We start from the raw sequence: 21,525 nt of genomic DNA, 5'->3' as shown, positions 1-21,525 counted from the left end.
GCTTTAATGTATACTTTTATTTTGCAGGACTTAAAGACCTGGTCTGATCTGCTTTTGAGTCCTGCAAAATAAAAGTATACAATTTGGGAAATTTCTGAACGTTATTAGTAGACTACATTCGGTCCAATAAAGTGCCACGCTATACGTTGTTGCCGGTATCCTGATGTATACTGGCAATACAAGACTCGAGCGCGGTGTGAACCCAACCTAAGGTTAGTGTCTCACGGGAGTATTTGTATACACAGGTAGCGGGGGTTTGCAGTACAGCCCTATTGTGGATCCTCTTGCATTAGTGCGTTATCGGTATTACATACGTTTTATGGATCTCTCATATTTACAGACAGTCTCTAGAGAGGGAATTAAAATAGATGAGACCGCCCCTTTGAATAATGGTGCAGTAATGATGACATACTGATGTAATTCAGATGACATGCAAGTTTGCACATAACATTTGTTGCAAAGTAACATAGAATGTGTCGGCAGATAAGAACCATTCAGCCCATCCAGTCTGCCCAATATTCAGAACACTATGAATAGTCCCTGGCCCTATCTCATATGAAGGATAGCCTTATGCCTATCCCATCCATGCTTAAACTCCTTCACTGTATTTTTAGCTACCACTTCTGCAGGAAGGCTATTCCATGCATCCACTATGTATATACTGCATACACCTTTCCACTCTCGTGTAAAATGATGTTCTCTTGTGGTAGTCTTCTTTTATATATACTTCTTAATCGTATTGATTCCCTTAAAGGGAGGACATGAATGGAGGGGCCGTGGTGTGATGTCTCGAGGGGGCGTGATGACGAAAATTTAAGGAAATCTATAGTGCAAAATAACTTATCCCCTATCCGAAGGGGTCCGAGTGCTGGGGCCCCCCCACGATCTTCAGTACAGGAAAGGGGGCGTTCCGTCCCCGCATGACGCGGCAGCTGACACGCCCCCTCCATGTACCCCGTAAAGATACATGGAGGAGGATTGTCTACCGCGGCTTTCTGCTCGGGACGAAACTTCACTTCCTGCAGACTGCCGCGGCCCCGTCCAGGAGATTCCGGGGGGCCCCAACGCTCGGACCCCCCGCAATCTATAACTTATCCCCTATCCTTTGGATAGGGGATAAGTTATTTTGCGCTGGAGTACTCTTTTAAGAGGTTTCCGAGACTAGAGTAGCAGCCCAACACAGTATGCCAGGTGCTGCACGGAGATGGCCGGGGTCCCCAGCTGTGGGCCCCCTGCGATCAGACAACTTATCCCCTATCCAAAGGATAGTAAGATGTCTATGGCCGGAATACCCCTTTAAAGGGGTACTCCACCCCTAGACATCTTATCCCCTATCTAAATGATAGTGGATAAGATGTCAGATCGTGGAGGTCCTGCAGCTGGGGACCCCCGGGATCTCGGCTGCAGCACCCCGCTTTCATTACTGCACAGAGAAAAATCGCTCTGTGCCTAATGACGGGCAATACTGGGGCTGAACATAGTGATGTCACGGCTCCGCCCCCTTGTGATGTCATGGCTCCGCCCACTCAATACAAAACTATGGGAGGGGGCGTGGTGGCCGTCACGCCTCCTCCCATAGACTTACATTAAGGGGGCGGGCCGTTATGTCACGGCTTCGCCCCTCCAGCCTCAGTATCGACCGTCATTATGCACAGAGCGATTTTGCTCTGTGCAGTAATGAAAGCGGGGTGCTGCAACAAATATCCCGGGGGTCCCCAGCGGCAGGACCCCCACGATTTGACATCTTATCCCCTATCATTTAGATAGGGGATAAGATGTCTAGGGGCGGAGTACCCCTTCAATGTATTTGAATTGCCTATAAGTAGTGTGCAATGCAAATGAAAGGAGGTGAACTCAAACATAGTGGATATACTGCAGATTTACCTAACATTTACACAGGTAAAATCTGCAGCAGATTACAGTATCAGGCATGTGGAGGAGATTTGCTGGGAGTTGTAGTTTTGCAACAGCTGGAGGCACCCTGGTTGGGAAACACTGCCCTACAGCACAGAGGCTGTCTATCAATTACAGAAGTCTGCAAGCAGTGATAGGGGTTGGAGAGACTGGGCCCTAAAGGTGATCAGCCTCAGCCTTGAGCACTTGCTCTCATCTTCATATATATAAAAAACACACACAAATTGTTTGGCTCAAAAGTAGAAATCACAGACCTAAGGCTATGCCTTTGGACACTGTCTTTTTAAATAACTTTCCTAAGTAACAGCCTAATTAATTCCTAACAAATTTGTAAATTGCTCAGTTTACCAAAAACGACTCCTTACCCTTCAGGACAACCCTAAAGTATTTGCCACCAAATTTCTTCCTTCCTTTCAGTCTGCTGTCTATTGCCTGTGGTTAGGGAAACTCCGTCTCTAGTAACAATTAAATTAAAACCTTTTTACCCTTTCAGTACTTTTTAGCAGCTGTATGCTACAGAGGAAATTCTTTTCTTTTTGAATTTTTTTTCTCTTGCCCACACTGCTCTCTGCTGACTCCTCTGTCCGTGCCAGGAACTGTCCAGAGCAGCATAGGTTTGCTATGGGGATTTTCTCCTGCTCTGGACAGTTCCTGATACGGGCATCAGGTGTCAGCAGAGAGCACGGTGGACAAGAAAAAAAAATGAATTCAAAAAGAAAAGAAATTCCTCTGTAGCATACTAAAAAGTACTGGAAGAGTAAAGATTTTTTTTTAGTAGAAGTCATTTACAAATCTGTTTAACTTTCTGGCACCAGTTTATAAAAAACTTGGCGTATTTTTTTTTGGTACCCAAAATTTCTTGGGTACCAAAAAAAAAAAAAAGGATGCAGCAGTGAGGGAAATGTTTTTATTAAGCGCAATGTATATATTTTGTAACCCAATTTTTATTATTTTTTAATAAAGTATGTGTTTCACTTTTTTTTTTTAATACATTTTAAATTTTTTTTATGTAGTACTACTACTCCCAGCATGGAACAGACTGTTCCATGCTGGGAGTGATAGTACCTGTACTATAGACATATATCGTCCATAATATAGCAGAGAAGCGAGCGGGTCTATACATCGCTCGCCTCTTTGCACTATACTCCGGCCACTGATGTCAACAGAAATTCCTATTTCCCACCCAGAGCTGTGATTGGCTGGATGGTTTCAGCCAATCACAGCTCTGAGGAAAAGATGAATGAATGAGTGGCCGGCCCGGAGTATAGTGCAGAGCAGGGATGTGAGCGATGTATACAGCCGCTCCATCTCTGCTATAGACAAGACGATCACAGAGGGTGTCAGTAGTGACATCCACTGCGATGTGTCCTTAAGCAGGCACTACTACTCCCAACATGGAGCACACTCTGCCTCATGCTGGGAGCTGTAGTACCTGTATTAATAGACAGATCGCAGCGAGTGTAACTTCTGACACCCGCTTCGAAATGTCTATTAATGCAGGTACTACAGCTCCCAGCATGAGGCAGAGTGTGTTCCATGTTGGGAGTAGTATTACCTGCAGTTATGGAAAGATCACAGCGGGTATCACTTCTGACAGCCGCTGTGATGCTCCTGTATAATGTATAGATGCAGCGGCCGCTCTCCTATGGTCCCCTGCACGGCCGTATATATACACATGTTCCTATTTCTCACAGAGAGCTGTGATTGGCTGTAACCATCTGGCCAATCACAGCTCTGTGGGAAATATGAATCAGTGTAAATATACGTCAGTGTAGGGGACCATAGAAGAGCGGCCGCCGCATCTATATATTATACAGAAAGATCGCAGCGGGCGATCTGTCTATTAGTACAGGTAGTACTACTCCCATCATGGAACAGTGTGTTCCATGCTGGGATTAGTAGTACTAACTAAAAAAAATGTAAAAAATAAAGCAAAAAAGTGAAAAACACACACAATACATTTTTATAATTGTCGGCTACATTTTTATTTCCCCGCACACATAAATTGATCCCTGTTTAAAAAGTAATAGTTTTTTTTTTCAATAATATACATTTTGTTAGATACAATTTTTTCCTTCACTACTGTATATTTAAAAAAAAAAAAATTTAATAGTACCCTACGAAATTTTATTAAAAACAGCTCTCTACATCACTTTTTTGGATCGCTAAAGTCCAAAAAAGATTAAAAACCGCGTGCAAAAAAGCCAAAGTTAAAATCCACATAACGTTTTTCTTGGCGTTTTCTCACTCCCATAGACTTCTATTGGAGCAAAACGCCACGATTTTGACAAAAAACGCCGGTTTGAGGGAACTACAGCGTTTTTTTAAAAACGCCAAAGAGCGGAAAAAAAATCAGAAAAAGTGAAAAAACGCCAAAGTGAAAAAACGCAAAGTGGAATTCGAAATTTGCAATTTCTCATTGACTTACAGCTAACATCTGGCCGCAGCGTTTTTTGACCAAAAAAACACCATGCGGCAGAATTGGCGTTTTTCTTTGCGTTTTGCAAAAAAAAAAAAAAAACAAGTGGAAATTTAGCCTAATCCAGTCTGCCTGCTGAAGGTGAGTCACACTGTTCCTGAAAGGGAAATCAAGGCTTCATCCTCATCTCTTATAACCCATAAGGCTAGACCTAGACCTGGAGACACACAGGCAATAGCAGCAGGGACAAGACAGTGTTCTTGACAGTGGTAAGAGGTATGGAACATATTTTTGCACAAAAATATACCAATCTTTTAACCAAGGTATATTATAGCTATACTATTCAATAGGCTAGTAAAAATCCACATAAGATGTCACCCTTTCCATGTTTTGGACACTTCCCTATTTTGGCTTACAAATACTGATGCCAAGTATTGTGATGTGATGATGTAAGAGTGGTCCTATGTGGATTTCTACACAGGATTTGGTGCAGATTTCCTGGTAGTTTCACAATGTATTTGTAATAATATGTGTGAGCTTAGCCCAACTGCAACACTGGCTTCTTAGTCATAGTGTTAGATCAGCTGCCGGGCAGTTGCCTTATTCTCGTCTCCATTCACACCATTTAAAATTGTGAAATCCTAGCCTAAGGGGGGTTTATTAAGATTGTCTTTTCACATCTCAGTCTTAACGTAAAATGCGCTGAAAAATTTCTTGAATATAAATGGGCCATGAAGCCCCACCTCTAACGCTAAGGTTATGGGCAATGTCCGCACTAAAAATTCCATGCAGACCTTGCCCCAACAGCAGAGCATGTCTGCGCTAGGACCGCTCGGAAATGCATCGTCTCATAGACTGCAATGCATTTACACGGGGAGTGGGGATTTCCACAAAAGAGACATCTGGTGAGGAAATTCTGCAGTGTGCATAGCACAATAGAATCCCATTGATATCAATGGGACTCTGCTGCTGCGGAATCTCCATGCGGAATTCTAATGCAGAAATCTGCACGAAAATTCCATTGTGTGAACATCGCCTAAGCCAAGAAAACTTTTGAAAAAGAAAAGTTGCCATTGGCAACGTAAAGAGGTGAACATTTTAAAATATTAGCAAAAACATGGCTTGCACAATAGTTGGCAACTTTTGTACACAAGAAAACTAGTGTGCAAGGATGAATTTTTATTTTAAATCCCATAGTTTTTCCCCCAAGGATAGGGGAGACATGACCGCTGATTATTTTCTTTAATGTTAATTACATGCTCCTTCAATGTAACCAACTTAGCCTCGATACATATGCCATCTGCCACATGCGTCCCCCCTATACACGTTAGGTGTAAGTCTACCAAATCTGCAGGTTTACATGGGACCAGCCAACAATCTTATGTGTATGGGGTTGTTCCAACTATAATGCAAAATGCTAAAGAAAAGGTATACCAATGTAGAGGCCAAAAGGCACTTTTGAATGTAGGCTAATGGATACGTTTAATCTATACTGGGTTTTTCTGAGGCATGCACTGTATCTAGAATCAGAAGGAGATGTATTCCAGTATCAGAAAATTGTATTTCAAAAGGACTATCAATGCAAGACTTAAAGTTTTTATATAGTGCTATCACAAATTGTACTGGCCTCAGCATGTTTTTGCTTTAAATAACCCTGATAGGAAGTTGTGTAGACCTTTCATTGTCAATGTGGTGTTGTCAGCAGCTCCTCCCTCTCTCCTTAGATGACGCATCATTCTCTGCTGTCTCAGAAGGTGCGGCTGGATCTTGTCTTCAAGCTTAAAGGGGTATTCCAGGAAAAAAACTTTTTATTTTATTTTTTTGTATCTGTGGCTCCAGAAATTTAAACAGATTTGTATTTGTAAATTACTTCTTTTAAAAATCTTAATCCTTCCAATAATTATCAGCTGCTGAAGTTGAGTTGTCCTTTTCTGTCTAGTAACAGTGCTCTCTGCTGACATCTCTGCTTGTCTCGGGAACTGCACAGAGTAGAAGAGGTTTGCTATGGGGATTCACTTCTACTCTGGACATTTCCCGAGACAAATGTCATCAGAGAGTACTTAGACAGAAAAGAACAACTCAACTTCAGAAGCTCATAAGTACTGAAAGGATTAAGAATTTTTTTATAGAAGTAATTTACAAATCTGTTTAACTTTCTGGAGCCAGTTGATGTATAAAAAAAAGTTTTTTCCTGGATAACCCCTTTAAGCCCCCCCCCCCCCCTGAGTGAACTTTATACCGCCAGCTCCTACATCTATTTCATGCATCTGTCATACTTACACACACATTGATATATATACCAGTGTGTGTGTGTGTATATATATATATATTTTTGGAACACTTAGGGAAGAATACGTTGTGTATACAGCTTACTTCCTTGAGCTGACCAATGCCACATGCAAAGAAACAAACAGGAAATGAATGCAGCAGTGGCTGCAGATTTACTGACTGCAGAGCAATAATGTGATGTGTACTGAAATGTTCTGCAAAAGATTTGGGCACGATTGCTATTGGAGAAAAGTAAACAGCATTGGAGGATGGTAATGAAGAGCTAAGGGATAGCAATGCATTCTGGGAATTGTAGTACTGAGCAACTGCTCAACCAGAAAGTGCAGGATGGAGACCCCCCCAAAACAAAATAGATTTTTCGTGGTTTCAGAACTGGGATAGACAGTTAAGCAATGCTTTATGCTTCTGCAGCATATTTTTTTTTTTCTTGACGTCTGAGTACCCCTTTAGGCTTTAAACTGCTGTTTTTAGTACTAGGTAAAATATTAAATAGATACCAGCCTTAGTGATTTTTTAGTACTGTTATAGATTAGTCTATGAATTGTCATAATAATAACATTGCGAGCATTTTATGTTGTGTAGTCAAGGCCTGTGCCGCACATTGCCTCCCGTCATCATTACAGATGACACTTTTATCTCTGGTCCTTTTGCTGAGATTTTATTAACTTCCTCTTCATTGCGACCGGAGAACGATAACATTGCTGTGAGTTACATGGACTCAGATCACAGTCACATGTCTGGATTGTGTCGTGGAATTTGATTCCCTTTGGAGTCTTACTCATTGCATTTAGATTAATGCAACGATGATAAAGCGTCCATCCAAAACCCATTTACTGCTAATTTACTAAACTCCATTTCCATATTCCTTGGCACGCTTCATTGCCGGTTGCAGAGCTTGCACAGAACTGGTTGTCCGGACATTTATTTTCTGCAGGGTACTACAGTTGGCTTTTCCAAAACATAATGTGAAATATCTCTTGGGGCTTATGTTATTTTCTTTCTTGTTTCTATGAGCACTGTCCTGTATGCTTATTGTAAAGCAGAGTTTCCCAACCAGGGTGCCTCCAGCTGTTGCAAAACCTACAATTCCCAGCATGCCCGGACAGCCTTCGGCTGTCCGTGCATGCTTGGAGTTGTAGTTTTGCAACAGCTGGAGTCGCTCCGATTGAGAAACTCTGTATTCTGCCAGTGTTTGTTCTCTGCCAGCGTTGTTCTCTGCCAGTGTTTCCCAACCATTGGGCCTCCAGATGCTGCAAAACTACAACTCCTAGCAAGCCAGGAGTTGTAGTTTTGCAACAGCAGGAGGCACACTGGTTGAGAAATACTGCCTTTGTACAGATTTATATGATGACACATGTCCTTTCTGTGCCACCATGTTTTGCCAATGCCAGGAGCTATATTCTCTACTAGATTTAAAGGGGCGGAGTACTGGAAAAAAAAGTTTTTAAATCTACTAGTACCAAAAAGTAGCAACAGATTTGTAAATTACTTATATTAAAAAATCTTAATCCTTCCAGTACTTATCTGCTGCTGTTTGATCCACAGGAAGTTCTTTCCTTTTTAAATGTACTTTCCGCCTGACCACAGTGCTCTCTGCTGACACCTCTGTCCATTTTAGGAACTTTCCAGAGTAGAAGCAAATCCCCATAGAAAACCTCTCTTGCTCTGGACAGTTCCTGACATGGACAGAGGTGTCCGCAGAGAGCACTGTGGTCAGACAGAAAGGAAATTCAAAAAGAAAAGAACTCCCTGTGGATCAAACAGTAGCTGATAAGTACTGGAAGGATTAAGATTTTTTTAATAGAAGTAATTTACAAATCTGTAAAATTTTCTGGCACCAGTTGATAAAAAAAGAGGAGATACCGTAATCTGGAGAAAAAAGTAGTTTTCAACTCGATTGGTGACAGAAAGTTGTACAGATTTGTAAATGACTTCTATTTAAAAATCTTAATCCTTAAGAGTCCTGTGGCCCCTTTCAGCTGATTATCTTAGGTATGGGGAGTTAGATCACCGCAATCTAATTGAGGATAGGCAATCAATTTTATAAAGCTCCAGGACATTTACATAAACTTTTCACATGCTGTCCAGACATGTCAAAAGTTTAGGTTGCATTGGGTCTTAGTTCCGACACTCGCTGCGATTATGAGTTATAACCGAGTAAAGCACACTTCACTCCCTGGCCAACCCATTCGACTGAGGGGCTCCATGGGCGATAATGGAGTGCAGCAGTTTGATCTGCCGACCGGGCAGTGATGCTGGCGACACCCAATTATAATTTAGGATTGCAGCAGGTATCAGTTAAATGTCTAATTGATGTGGGACCCCCTTCTAGGACCCACACCTAACTTGAAATGAAGGAAACGTGTAAACATAGAATGTGTCGGCAGATAAGAACCATTTGGCCCATCTAGTCTGCCCAATAATCTGAATCCTATCAATAGTCCCTGGCCCTATCTTATATGAAGGATAGCCTTATGCTTATCCCATGCATGTTTAAACTCCTTCACTGTATTTGCAGCGACCACTTCTGAAGGAAGGCTATTCCATGCATCCACTACTCTCTCAGTAAAGTAATACTTCCTTATATTACTGCAGAAACCTTTGCCCCTCTAATTTAAAACTATGTCCTCTTGTGATAGTTTTTCTTCTTTTAAAAATGCTCTCCTCCTTTACCGTTTTGATTCCCTTTATATATTTAAAAGTCTCTGTCTCTTCTTTCTTCCAAGCTATACATGTTAAGGTCCTTTAACCGTTCCTGATAATGTTAAAGGACCTTAACATGTCCCCACTGTTTTACGCTGTTTATTAAACTCGTATGTTTAATGGGGGGATATATCACCTAAATAGCCAGTTTAGCGTTACGACAGAGATGGACCCCTTGATACTGAAATAGATGTGATTCCCAGAGGAGGGACCCACATCTATCTAACTATTATGGCATTCACTACTAAGGGTGCGTTCACACAGCTGTCTGTCCCCGTTTTTGTCCCCCTGTTTAGGCTCCCTTGTTGCTGCTTGTAAACGGATTAAAAACGGTTGTAAAATAATCCCATTGATGTCAATGGGATTTTTTTTTTAAACTGTAGTGTTTTATTATTTCGAAATAAAGAACATACAGTAACAAAGTCAAGGGAGAGCAAGTCCCCACGGCATAAAACACAGCATAATACATAGCTTAAAATACAAGCATCAATGTGGAAAAAATGTGCACAGAGAACACAGATATCGCTAAGTCAGTAACAAATCCAGCTAATCCAATTCTATCAAAGGACAACAAGGAAAAAAGAGGGGAGGAGGAGGGGGAGCAAAGGAGAAGGGAAAGAACATAAGGAATGGGGAACACAACACCTACAGACCACAAAAAAGGGGGGGGGGGACAAGACAGAATAAAAAAAAAATAATTAACAGAAAAGAGAGAGAGGGTAGAAAAGAGAACAAGCCCAGGAGAAGGGTTAGAGATTAAGGAGGTTGCCTATCAGTGAATCTATCCCATGGGTCCCAGACAGAAAGAAACAACGAAATAGTATTGTTTAAGGAGGCCGTGAGCGATTCCAGAGAGCGAATCTCTCGAATCCTAGCAAATAGATCATCCTCGGATGGGGGTAAGGTATGTTTCCAATACTTAGCTATCAGTGTCTTGGCAGCCAGGACAATATGTAAGAACAGTTTGAAAGTTTTTTTAGTCAGAAGTGTAGTGGATAAGTGTAAAAGGAAAATCAAGGGGTCCAACGGAACAGTCACCCCCAACACCCCCAGAATCAGCTTCTGAACCCTAACCCAAAATGGCACTATGAGCGGACAGGACCAGAATATATGGAAGGTGTCGCCCAAGCCCACCCCACACCTCCAGCACTGGGGAGGGATATCGGGATTCAGTTTATTCAGAAGGACCGGAGTGTGATACCACCCCATCAGCATCTTAAATTGAGTTTCCCTATAGGCCGTACAAATGGAGGCCCTAGAAGCCCTTTTCCAGATCACCCTCCACTGATTAATAGTAATAGTAGTACCGAGAGCCGACACCCAGCGCTCCATGTAGCGGTGGGCCGGGGCTGCACCATCCGGAGGGGAAGTTAAGAGGGAATAAATACTGGAAAGGAGGCCCCTCGTCTGCAGCCCGCTCCTACACAGCCTCTCGAAGCCCGTGGGCAGAGATACAGTCAGAGATCCCTGAGTTGAGGACAGGTAATGACGAAGCTGCGTATAGCGAGTCAGCTCAGAGGAAGGGAGGCTCCAGCGGGAGACCAATTGATCAAAAGGCAGGAGAGATCGGGTTAGAGGATCCACCACATCAGCCGAACAGAAAAGATCACGGGAGCCCCACTCTCTAACCAAAGTGGAGGTCACTCCAGGGGGGAAGTCCGGGTGATATAGGAATGACCTTAAGGGGAAGAGGAGGAGAGAAGTCCAAAGCGTCTAGAGCAATAAGTCCACACATAGCGGAGAAGAGGGCAAAGGGGAAAAGGAAGAGGGTATGTCCATAAGAGGGAATTAGGATGGTGTGGTGCTAACCATAATTTCTCCAGTTCCATCCATTTACTGTAGGCGTGGTACATGGACCAGGCCGCTAAGTGTCGTAAGTGGGCCGCCCAATAGTATTTCGTTACGTCCGGGACCCCCAGCCCCTGAGCCCTACTCGCCAGCATGACTGACATAGGCAACCGATGTCGCTTAGCATCCCAAATAAACCAGAAAATAGCCGCACTGGTAGAGTTTCAAAAAAGTATAACAGTTAGGGAAGAATGGTCATCTTGACTGCTGCAATGCGCCCAAAAAAGGAAATGTATTGGGAGCGCCATTTCTCCATTAAGGCATGCAGCTCTCGTAGAAGGGAAGGAAAGTTAGCTGAGTACAAGGAGGAGTAGGAAGGGGAGAGAGAGACACCTAAGTAAGTAATAGCAGAGGGGGACCAGCGGAAAGAGTAGTTAGCTCTCAGAAGAGAGACCACAGAGGGAGGAAGGTTGAGGGGCATAGCCTCTGACTTGGAGAGATTGACTTTATAGCCGGAGACCACACCATAAGCTTGCAAAAGTTTATAGAGGGAAGGTAGAGACAGCAGGGGCTTAGTAAGAGTGAGTAAGACATCATCCGCAAAAAGACATATCTTGAAGTCCCTACCATGAAGAGACACCCCAGAGACATCCGGGTCCCCCCGGATCAAAGCTGCAAGCGGTTCAATACATAATGCGAAGATCAGGGGGGACAAGGGACAACCCTGCCTAGTACCATTAGAAAGGGGGAAAGTCGAACAAGAGCCATAGGGAAGTTTAAGAGAAGCAGTCTGGAGAGAGCAGAGGCCCCGCAGCGCTGTAAGAAAGCTACCAGAGATCCCAAATTTTTGCAGGGTGGCAAACCTAAATGGCCAGCCCAGCCTATCAAAGGTCTTTTTGGCGTCAAGACTTAACAGCAAAGCTTGTCCAGATCCCCTATTGACCACGTCTAGCAAGTCAACAACCCTCCTTGTATTATCACCCCATGGCGGCCCGGGATAAAACCTACTTGATCCTTATGTATAAGGGTAGGCAAAGAAGTACTCAAGCCAGCACTTTAGAAAACAGTTTCAGATCTGAGTTAAGGAGGGCTATAGGCCTGTAATGGGAACAATCATGGGGATCCTTCCCAGATTTAGGGATCAACGTAATTAGGAAATGCAAAAATGTCTGCGGGATACTCTCTCCTCCCAGGAAGGAATTAAACAAGAGCACTAGCTTGGGAAGAAGAAAAGAAGAGAAAGTTTTATAGTATAGGGAAGTGAAGCCATCAGGTCCCGGAGAGCGCCCCGCAGGAAGGGTCTTAAGGACAGCCGAAAGTTCCTCCAGAGTGACGGGAGCATTCAGGGCCTCCCGGTCAATTGCCGAGAGAGCCGGAAGGCTACACCTAGCGAGGAAAGTGCCAAGGGCCGCTGCACGCTCTCCAGGATCAGAGGGGAGTTGAGAGGGAAGGGAGTATAACTTACTATAGTAGTCTTGAAAAAGGCAGGAGATGGATTCTGGATGATAATGAAGAGTCCCCTCAGGGTCCTTCAGAGCCAAGGGAGTCTGGGCTACCACCCTGTCCCGGAGGCACCGGGCCAGCATCGTGTGTGCCGTGTTAACCTTCTCATAAAAGCGCTGTTTGGCATAGACCAATTGACGTTCCACATTGTGTAGAGCCAAGTCACTCAACTGAGACCTCGCAGCCACCAGATGCCTCAAGACAGGGAGGGAAGGAGCTAGGAGGAGACGAGCCTCAAGGTCGGAAATTAGGGCCCTAAGTTCCCGGGAGCGAACCAAAGCATCACGTTTCCGTTTGGAACCCAGCACTATGCAATGGCCTCTAACCACGGCCTTATGGGCCTCCCACAATATGGCCTGTGAGGAGACAGAACCATCATTGGTGGCAAAATATTCAGTGATGCTATGGAGGATCGAGTCCCGGGAAGGAGGGGATTTAAGCAAGGAATCATTAAGACGCCAATGACATTGGCGGATAAAAGAGGAGAATGGAGAGAAAGTGACTAAGACAGGACTATGATCAGACCAGGAGATAGGTTCGAAAGAAGCAGAGGAGAGCATACGTACCATAGGGAGGTCATAGGGAAGTCAAAAAGTGCAGGCGAGCGGATTAGCCGACGAAAATGCGTAGATAAGCGCAGTGGGCGGCAAGGACCCCAAAAGCGAATGACGATCTATCCGGGGGGAAAAAAACAGATTAAAATCCCCACCCAAAAGCCATGCCGAGGGAGTATATTTATCGAGGCTAGTAAAAACTTGACGCAGGAAGGGGATCTGGGAAGTATTAGGAGCGTACATATTACATAGGAGCAATTGTTTATCCCCAATGGAGCCCTGCAATATGAGGAACCTGCCTGAAGGATCAGCATAAGAGGAGGAGACTTGCAGGGGACACGATCTAGACACCAGAATCGCCACTCCCGCAACCTCCCTATCTGTTGAGGCTATGTAGGTCTGTGGGTAGCGATGCTGTAAAAAGTGAAAAGATCCCGTCTTGTCAAAGTGCGTCTCCTGAAGGTATACTATGTCAGCCTTATGGGCCACTTGCTCCCGCTGCAGTAAACGCCGCTTAGTCGGGGAATTAGGGCCCTTCACATTCAAAGAGACACACTTAGCCATGAGGGTATAGTAGAGAGGAAGTCGTGTGCTGTGTAAGGTACTCACTCAGTAGCGTGGGGGCATCCCGGGGGGACCCAACAGAGAGGAGTGTCCACGCAGTCAGACTGGGCAACCTAAAAGCAAAAAAACTGAAAGACCACATCTCGAGGGAAAAGAAGCAAGCAAAGGAACAAAGGAGGACAAAAAGAGAAGACGGACGGGAACAAGCGGGGATGGGAACACAACAAAGGGAACCTTAAATGAACCACTGGCACACTGGCCAGTCAAGAGACCAAAGTCCTAATACTACACCATAACAACAGGCAACAATAATAGTTCACTAGTTACCATGGCCTCAGAGGGGAAAGTGGAAGAACGCTCCAAAAGGAGAGCACCCATGAGGGTCATAGTCCCGCCCAGAGGCCATAGAAACAATAAATGTGAGTCAGCCCTCTTCATGCACCTCAAGAAAACAAATAAACTAGAATGCATGTAACACTTGGAGAAAAACAATGCAGAGGGAAAGTAACGCCAAAGTCCCGAAAACCAGCATCAAGACCCCTGCTTGGCGGCTCAGGACCAATTCTCGGGGAACCAGCGGCAGAGGCACCACTACCAGCTTTATGGCGTTTCCCTTGCACAGGCTGCCACACCGTTGGAAGAGCTGGAGGGGGAGGGACCAGGCCCCAATCAGTAAGATGAGGAGTAGGGAGATCCAGGGCAGCGCAGAATTCCGGTAAATCAGCAAAGGATCTTAAGACAGCAGAGCGTCCTTCCCGTCTGGCCTGGAGGGCAAATGGAAAGGACCATCGGTAGGGAATTTGAGCAGATCTCAGGGACGACAGGAGAGGCTGCAGCATCTTTCTCTTGCGAAGAGTAATCCAGGTGAGGTCTTGGTATAGCTGTATTGGGGCCCCATCAAAATCAAAGGTTCCGAGGGAGCGTGACTTCGCCATAATGCGCTCCTTAAGCTGAAAGTCCGCAACACAGCAAATGACATCCCGGTGTGGACCATTGGAGGGGCGAGGGCGGAGAGCACGGTGAGCACGATCCAGCTTGATTTTGTGGGATGTGGGTTCACCCAGCATCAAGTTGAAAATTGCCTTCAAGGTACCATTTAAGTCCTCTGCCTGAGTCGCCTCCGGGAGGCCACGCACACGGATGTTGTTTTGTCTACTCCTATTGTCCAAGTCCTCAACATGTGAGTGAAGGTCATTGAGAAAATCGGTTTGAGCAGTAAGGGTCCCCTGTTGGAGACATGCTGGAGGTCCTGACGCATCACTGAGATCTCAACTCTACAAGCTTCCTTAACTTCTGTAATGAGGTTTCTAAAATCCTCTCTAGAGGGGAAGTGAGAGCGTAATTGGCTGAAGTCCATGGAAAGTGCTGCAGAGGTGGGCGCCCCGGAACAGGTCAGGGCAACATCAGGGCTACCATCCCACTCAGCAAGATCAGCAGGCACACCAAGGCTGCCAGGGGGCTCAACAGCAGGAGAGGGGCCCGACTGGGGTAGGATTCCAGGGGATCCCCCATTACGCCCCCGTGCTGACATGCTTCGCTGTGATTTGGGAGAGTTCCCAAGCTGAGCCCAAGGAGCACCAGATGAGTCCTCTCCCCCTGCAGGGGAGGTAATAGCAGGGACTACTGGCCCTTTAAGAAGGGCCTCAGGAGAGCGTCCTTGTGATGGAGGGCCCAGGGGACAAGTAGGAGGGACCTCAAGGACGCGGTCACCCCCAGTAGCAGGAGCGGGATGCAGGGCAGGGACTGACCTGGTTCCTGTAGGTGACACCTCGAAGGACCGTGCAGACACTTCACCAGCTACAGAGGCAGCCCAGGCAGCAGAGGGACAAGAAGCAGGGGCCTGCAGCGGTTGCTCCAGCAACCGTTCCGAGCGCCGAGCGGCCGAGGAGGAGGCCGGTGGCAGGAGCTCCTCAACTCCTGACTTCAGCCCGGGGCCCGGGCACAAGGTATGCAGCTGGTCGGGGTGCGGTTCAGACCCCCGGGGACCAGGAGAGTCGGTCAGGTGCAGCAGGCAGTGCGCAGCAGCCGCAGCCCCCACCGAGCGCAGCGGCCAGAGAGGTAGGCGGGGAGGCCTGGGCCGATGAGGAGGGAGTGCGGAGGTAGCGCACAATCCCCCCAGAAGCAGATGGCTGGGTCAGACCGGGCAATGGGACCTTATTGCAGCGCCTGGTTCCCCTCGGCATGGGGCAGAGGGCAGAGAGGTGCTGATGTAGCAAATTTACTGGCCATGAGGTGCGGAGCTCTGAAGTTACGCAGCCATCTTCGGCAGAGGCAAGCCACGCCCCCCCCTCAATGGGATTTTTTCTTTTTTTACAATCCTTTCACATACGTTTGCACCCATCTGCGCTCATTTCCGTTTTTTATTACGGGAGAAAAGACGGTGCATGCAGTATTTTTTCTCCCGTCGGAAAAAACGGAAGAAAAAACTGATACAGTAAATTTAACATTCAAGTCTATGGAAAACGGATGAGCCTTCAATGTCATCTGTTTTTTCATTCCATTTTATGATCTGGTTTTACTTCTGGGCATGCTCAGAACAAAAAAATAAACATATTTTGTTGGTTTATTAACTGAACAATAAAGGGATCCAAACGGATAACATCCGTTTGCATCCGTTATTGTTTGTTTCTTTTTTAAAGTTAATTTTTGACGGGAGAAAAACGGGACGGGTCTAGATGGCCGTGTCAACGTAGTCTTATATGTTATAAGTATCCCAGATGGAATTTTTTTTTTTGCTTACACTGCCGAGTAAAATGTGACAAAATGTATTAAAAAGTGCAGAACTCTTAAACATTTTGGCCCATCTTTGACTGTCCATGTGCCACTAAATCTACGTCAGCTTTGAGCCCCCTCACTTTAGGAACACCCACTTTTCTGAAATTAGTTTCAGCAGAGCGAAATTGAAATACGTTGCAAATTATTGTGCAACATTTGCAATTTTTCTGCCAGAAATCTGATGTAAAGTAGATACTAAATTCCTTAATAAGTGTCACGTAATATGACATTGTTCATTGAGCAGACGGAGATTCTTAATGCCTCTACAAAGTAAGTATAACCCCTTGTTCCACATGATAACAAGTACAATATCCTTGTCTTGGGGCTGCCCACATATAAGACGTCTTGGCTCTTTGATGATACTGCAGGCTGGTGCTTGAGAGGAATGTGATTTCGATAGTAATTACAGATTTCTCAACCTCCCCCTTCTTCTTCTTCTTCTTCAGTTCTTAGTTCTTTGACAGTTCTTCTTTGTTTTCTTGGAATAACTTTTTTTAAGGAAGGGGGGGGGGGGATTCCAATTACATTGATGGGTTCTTTAAATCCTGCTCGTAGTTGTAGTTTTGCAACAGCTGGAGTCACACCGGTTGAGAAACTCTGTTCTAAAGGCTGGTGGAGAATGTGCCAGAAAGCTCATACAGTCCCATAGAGAGTGAATAGAGTGGTTCCTGTGCATATTCACTGTTGCCCCATTCACTGAGGTTGATTTGTGGGGTTACCAATGATCAGATCCCCACTCATCAACTTGTTTTAATCTTGAAATAACCAATTTAACACTAAATACATTGGCAGATTGTACATCCGGGAGTTTGGGAAATGTGGGTGACAAATGACAAATAATTTTGAACAGTAATGTTTAGGCATGTCCCGATACCATTTTTTTTTTTTTAAGACTGAGTACAAGTACCGATACTTTAATTCTAGTACTCGCCAATACCAAGTACGAGTACTTATATTTTAAAGGGAATCTGACACCAGGGTGACCCGGTTTCTGGCGCTGCTTACCGTGCTGATATGTGGGTTCCTTGTTGTGTACAATGGAGGCGGCTGCTGTAGTATAAGCAAAGATTTATCTCTTCTCCATTGTGCAGAACATGGAATTTGCATTGGCGGTGAAACCGATGTCTCTGGAGCGATTGCGCTGAACAGCGGTAGAAACCGTGTCACCTCACCTATCTACCTATAAATTCAAGTTAGTGCAGGTGACTCTGCTGTAAGATTGCCTTTAATAGTAGGTAGTATCCCCTTGTAGGTAGTATAGATAGTTGCAGACAGACAACAGGACCCCCCCTGTAGCCAGCAAGCCCCCCTTTGTAGCCAGCAGTGCCCCCCTTTGTAGCCAGCAGTACCCCTCTTTGTAGCCAGCAGTGCCTCCCTTTGTAGTTACTCACTGTCCGGTGTTGCCGCTCCGCAGCCCCGTTTTCATCACTGCCGCTGCCCCGTTTTGCCGTCCGCATAATGGCGTCTTATGGAGGAGCTTGTGACATACACGTCACTCTGCTTCCTGTTATGCTGTACACATCGGAGTGAAGTCTATGTCACATGCACCTCCATAAGACACCTTAATGCGGACGGCAGAATGGGAGCAGCGGTCATGATGCGAACCGGAGGACGGGGCAGCGGAGTGGAGCACTCCACCAGGTATCGGATTTGGTATCGGGGACATTAGATGAGTCCCCGATACCATGCAGATACCTGGTATCAGCCCTGATACCGATACTAGTATTGGTATTGGGACATCCCTAGTAATGTTCATCTCTATTAATGGGCTACTCTGCCAGGTAAGTTGACATGAATTCAGATACAGACTGTACAAAGAGGTTGTTGTGCATGTACATGGTGCTCACCATTTAAGTCTATAGGCGTTACAGAAAGCCATAGACCTGTGCATTGCATGGTCACTGCTCTTAGGCTGGGTTCCCATTACTTATTCCCCCATATGGGAGCGCATACGGCAGGGGAGAGCTAAAAACTTGCGCTCCCGTGTGCCTTTCTATGTGCTCCCGTATGTAATTCATTTCAATGAGCCGGCTGGAGTGAAACGTTCCGTCCGGTCGACCACGGTTTTAGGTCCGGTTGTAAAAGCGCATACGGGGATAAGTAGATGATCGCAGGGGGTTTGACTGCTGGGACCCCTCCCCCCTGTGATCTCCAGAACAGGACCTAGCTCTCAGTGAGGAGCGCATGCAGCAAATGGCACACTACATCCATTTCTATGGGAGCACTGAAGAGACCCAAATACAGCACTTGGGCATCTCCGTAGCCCCCAAAGAAATGAATTGAGCATGTGTCATCTACTGGTAGACGACTCACACTTCTCACTGACAGCCAGGGTCCCATTCTGGAGATCGCGGGGGGTCAGCTACCTTTCCCCTATCCTGTCGCTAGGGAATAAGAGTTAGTTTTGTCTGGAGTTCTCCTTTAATTTGGGACCTTTATCTATCAGACATTTAGAATGTATCCTGTATCCCATAATGTGTTCAATGCAAATACACCTTTAGGGTACGGTCAAACAGAGAAATATGCTGCAGTCACAAGAGCGGGCTTCCTGCTGCGACCGGGTAGCTCTGTGTGTCCACTCTTAGAGGCAGATTTCCCGCTGCGCATTTGCTACGAGCAGGTACTGTCTCTACAGTGAAAAATCCCCCGCTACGAGTGGACACACAGAAATGCCAAGCCGTAGCAGGGAGCTCATTCTTGTGACTGCTGTCAGCGCATACGCAGTGTGAAATACCCTGCAGATGCGCTCCGTGTGACTCCTCCCTTATACACACATTTGATGAGCAGGATTTGAATCTGTGTTTAGCAATTTCATTTGCATTGAAATCTTCAGCATAAAATATGCAACTTCAAATCCTGCTCCTCAAATATGCACAGGATACTGCACATGTGAATACACCCTCAAAGGGAATCGGTCAGCTGTACTTGCTGATAAGAGCTACAGATACTGTTGGAAAGATGATAGGGTATAAAAGCAAACTTTACCATTCATGAAGCTGATGGTGGTTGCCATTATTATGAAATTGCCTTTTTATTTCTTTGCCTGGTGTCAAGGGGGTGGAGCCAGGTTGTTCATGTGCCACAGCCAGGCACGCTTCCTGCTCACATGGCCAGTTGAAATGAAGGGGCTGGTAGGTGAAATTGAGCAAGGGGTGGGGGAAAGGATCAGGCTGTGGCACTTGAACAGCTTGGCTCTTCCTCTTTGACACTTGGCTAAGAAATGAAAAGGCAATTTTATAAGTTTGGCAGCCACAATCAGCTCCAGGAAAGGTACACTAAAGATGAAAGAAAGAAGCGATCTGATTGGTTGCTATGGGCAACTCATCAACTTTTCCTTTGGACAGGTTTTGATAAATCTCACCCTAAAAGCTTTCCAGCGGTGTCTGTAGCTCTTAGCAGCAAATAGAGCTGACAGATTAAATATACAGAGAAGAAATAAGTGCGGGCACTGCAGACTACTAGACCGAGATCCACACCTTCATAAGTGGGCTTATCCTCAGGGTGGATCCAGACATACAGAAGTCCAACATCCAATACGTTACGTATAGAGAAATACCAGCACTCTCCATTAATGCTGTAACAAGAACACGTCTGATATTACACTCCAGTGTTTCCCAAACATGGGGCCTCCAGCTGTTGAAAAACTACAACTCCCAGCATGCCCGGACAGCCTTAGGCTGTCCATGCATGCTGAGAGTTGTAGTTTAGCGACAGCTGGAGGCACCCTGGTTGGGAAACACTGTTCCAGGTCAATGGCAGAGCAGAGTTATAGAACAGCAGAGGCTGGTGCGACGGGCTGTTTTGTACTAGTTTATTGTTCCGAATGCTGTGTGCAGGCTTCCGTGTTCAGGGCCACCCCTCGTGATGTCATGCCCGCTCACTCGTGACGTCACACCCGCCACCTCAACGACAGTCTATGAGAAGGGGGCGCGATGTCACGAGGTAACGGGCGTGATGTCACAAGGGGCAGCCTTGAACACGGAAGCCCGCACACAGCGTTCAGAACAATAAACTTCCGGACGCTGGGGAGCGGAGCTCCGGAAGCAGGGCAGCAGAGTACCCCTTTAAAAAATCTTAATCCTTCCAGTACTTGGAAGTATACTACAGAGGAAATGCTTTTCTTTTTGGATTTCTCTTCTGTCACAACCACAGTGCTTTCTGCTGACCTCTGCTGTCCATTTTAAGAACTTTCTGCTGACCTCTGCTGTCCATTTTAGGACAGTTTCTAAAATGGACAGCAGAGGTCAGCAGAGAGCACTGTGGTCAGACAGAAGAGAAATCCACAAAAAAAAAAAAGCTATTTCCTCTGTAGTATACAGCCGCTAATAAGTACTGGAAGGATTAAGATTTTTTTTAATAGAAGTAATTTACAAATCTGTTTAACTTTCTGGCACCAGTTGATTAAAAAAAAAAAAAAAAAAAAAGTTTTCCACTGGAGTACCCCTTTAAGTGCTGTACAAGCTGCCCTTGCTGGTCTGTAACTCTGCTCTGCCGTTAGCCCGGAATATTAGACGTGTTCTGGTTACAGCCTTAATGGTGAGTGCCGTTATTTCTTTATACGTTACATACTGAGAACTAATAGATTCCTTTTAAACTAGTTAAAACAAGGGAATTTTTTCCTTTTTAAATGGGTTATCCGAGAATTTAGAACAAAGCGCCCAGTGTATAAAACTCTGTAATATACTGAATTCTTTATGTCTCTTTGGTCCCAGAGCTAAAACTTTAGTGAACTAATATTTGGAACTAAGCGGCGGCAGACACCCCTCCCTCAATACAGCACTATGGCAGAGCCGGAGATCACCGAAGGCAGTGCTCCGGCTGTCCCATAGAGCTGTATTATGGGAGCTTCATGCGGTGGTTGACACGCCCCCTTTCAGCAGACTGCCAGGCCCTGTACGGGAGATCGCGGGGGTCCCAGTGGTCGGTTCCGCCCCCCATGATCTGAAAATTATCCCCTATGCTTAGGATACAGGAGTACTTCTTTAATTCAAAATAATTGATCGAACACTGCCTCAG

General features: G+C 45.5%; 1 protein-coding gene across 3 annotated transcripts in view; it reads left to right on the top strand.

Annotated features, from left to right (window-relative positions):
* Positions 1 to 21,525, top strand: part of RABGAP1L (RAB GTPase activating protein 1 like) — a 430,423-nt gene that overhangs the window by 3,890 nt on the left and 405,008 nt on the right. The window contains exon 2 of one of the 3 annotated variants that reach the window (XM_056532030.1): positions 28 to 212. The exons of the other annotated variants lie outside the window; for them this stretch is intronic. The gene's annotated coding sequence lies outside the window, so the exon portion shown is untranslated. The remainder of the gene's footprint in view (positions 1 to 27; positions 213 to 21,525) is intronic. 3 annotated transcript variants of the gene reach the window in all.

Source organism: Hyla sarda, chromosome 7 (assembly GCF_029499605.1).
Source record: "Hyla sarda isolate aHylSar1 chromosome 7, aHylSar1.hap1, whole genome shotgun sequence".
In the NCBI taxonomy this organism is placed as follows: domain Eukaryota; kingdom Metazoa; phylum Chordata; class Amphibia; order Anura; family Hylidae; genus Hyla; species Hyla sarda.
The sequence above is the reverse complement of the archived record's forward strand: the minus strand, read 5'-3'. Positions and strand labels throughout refer to the sequence as shown.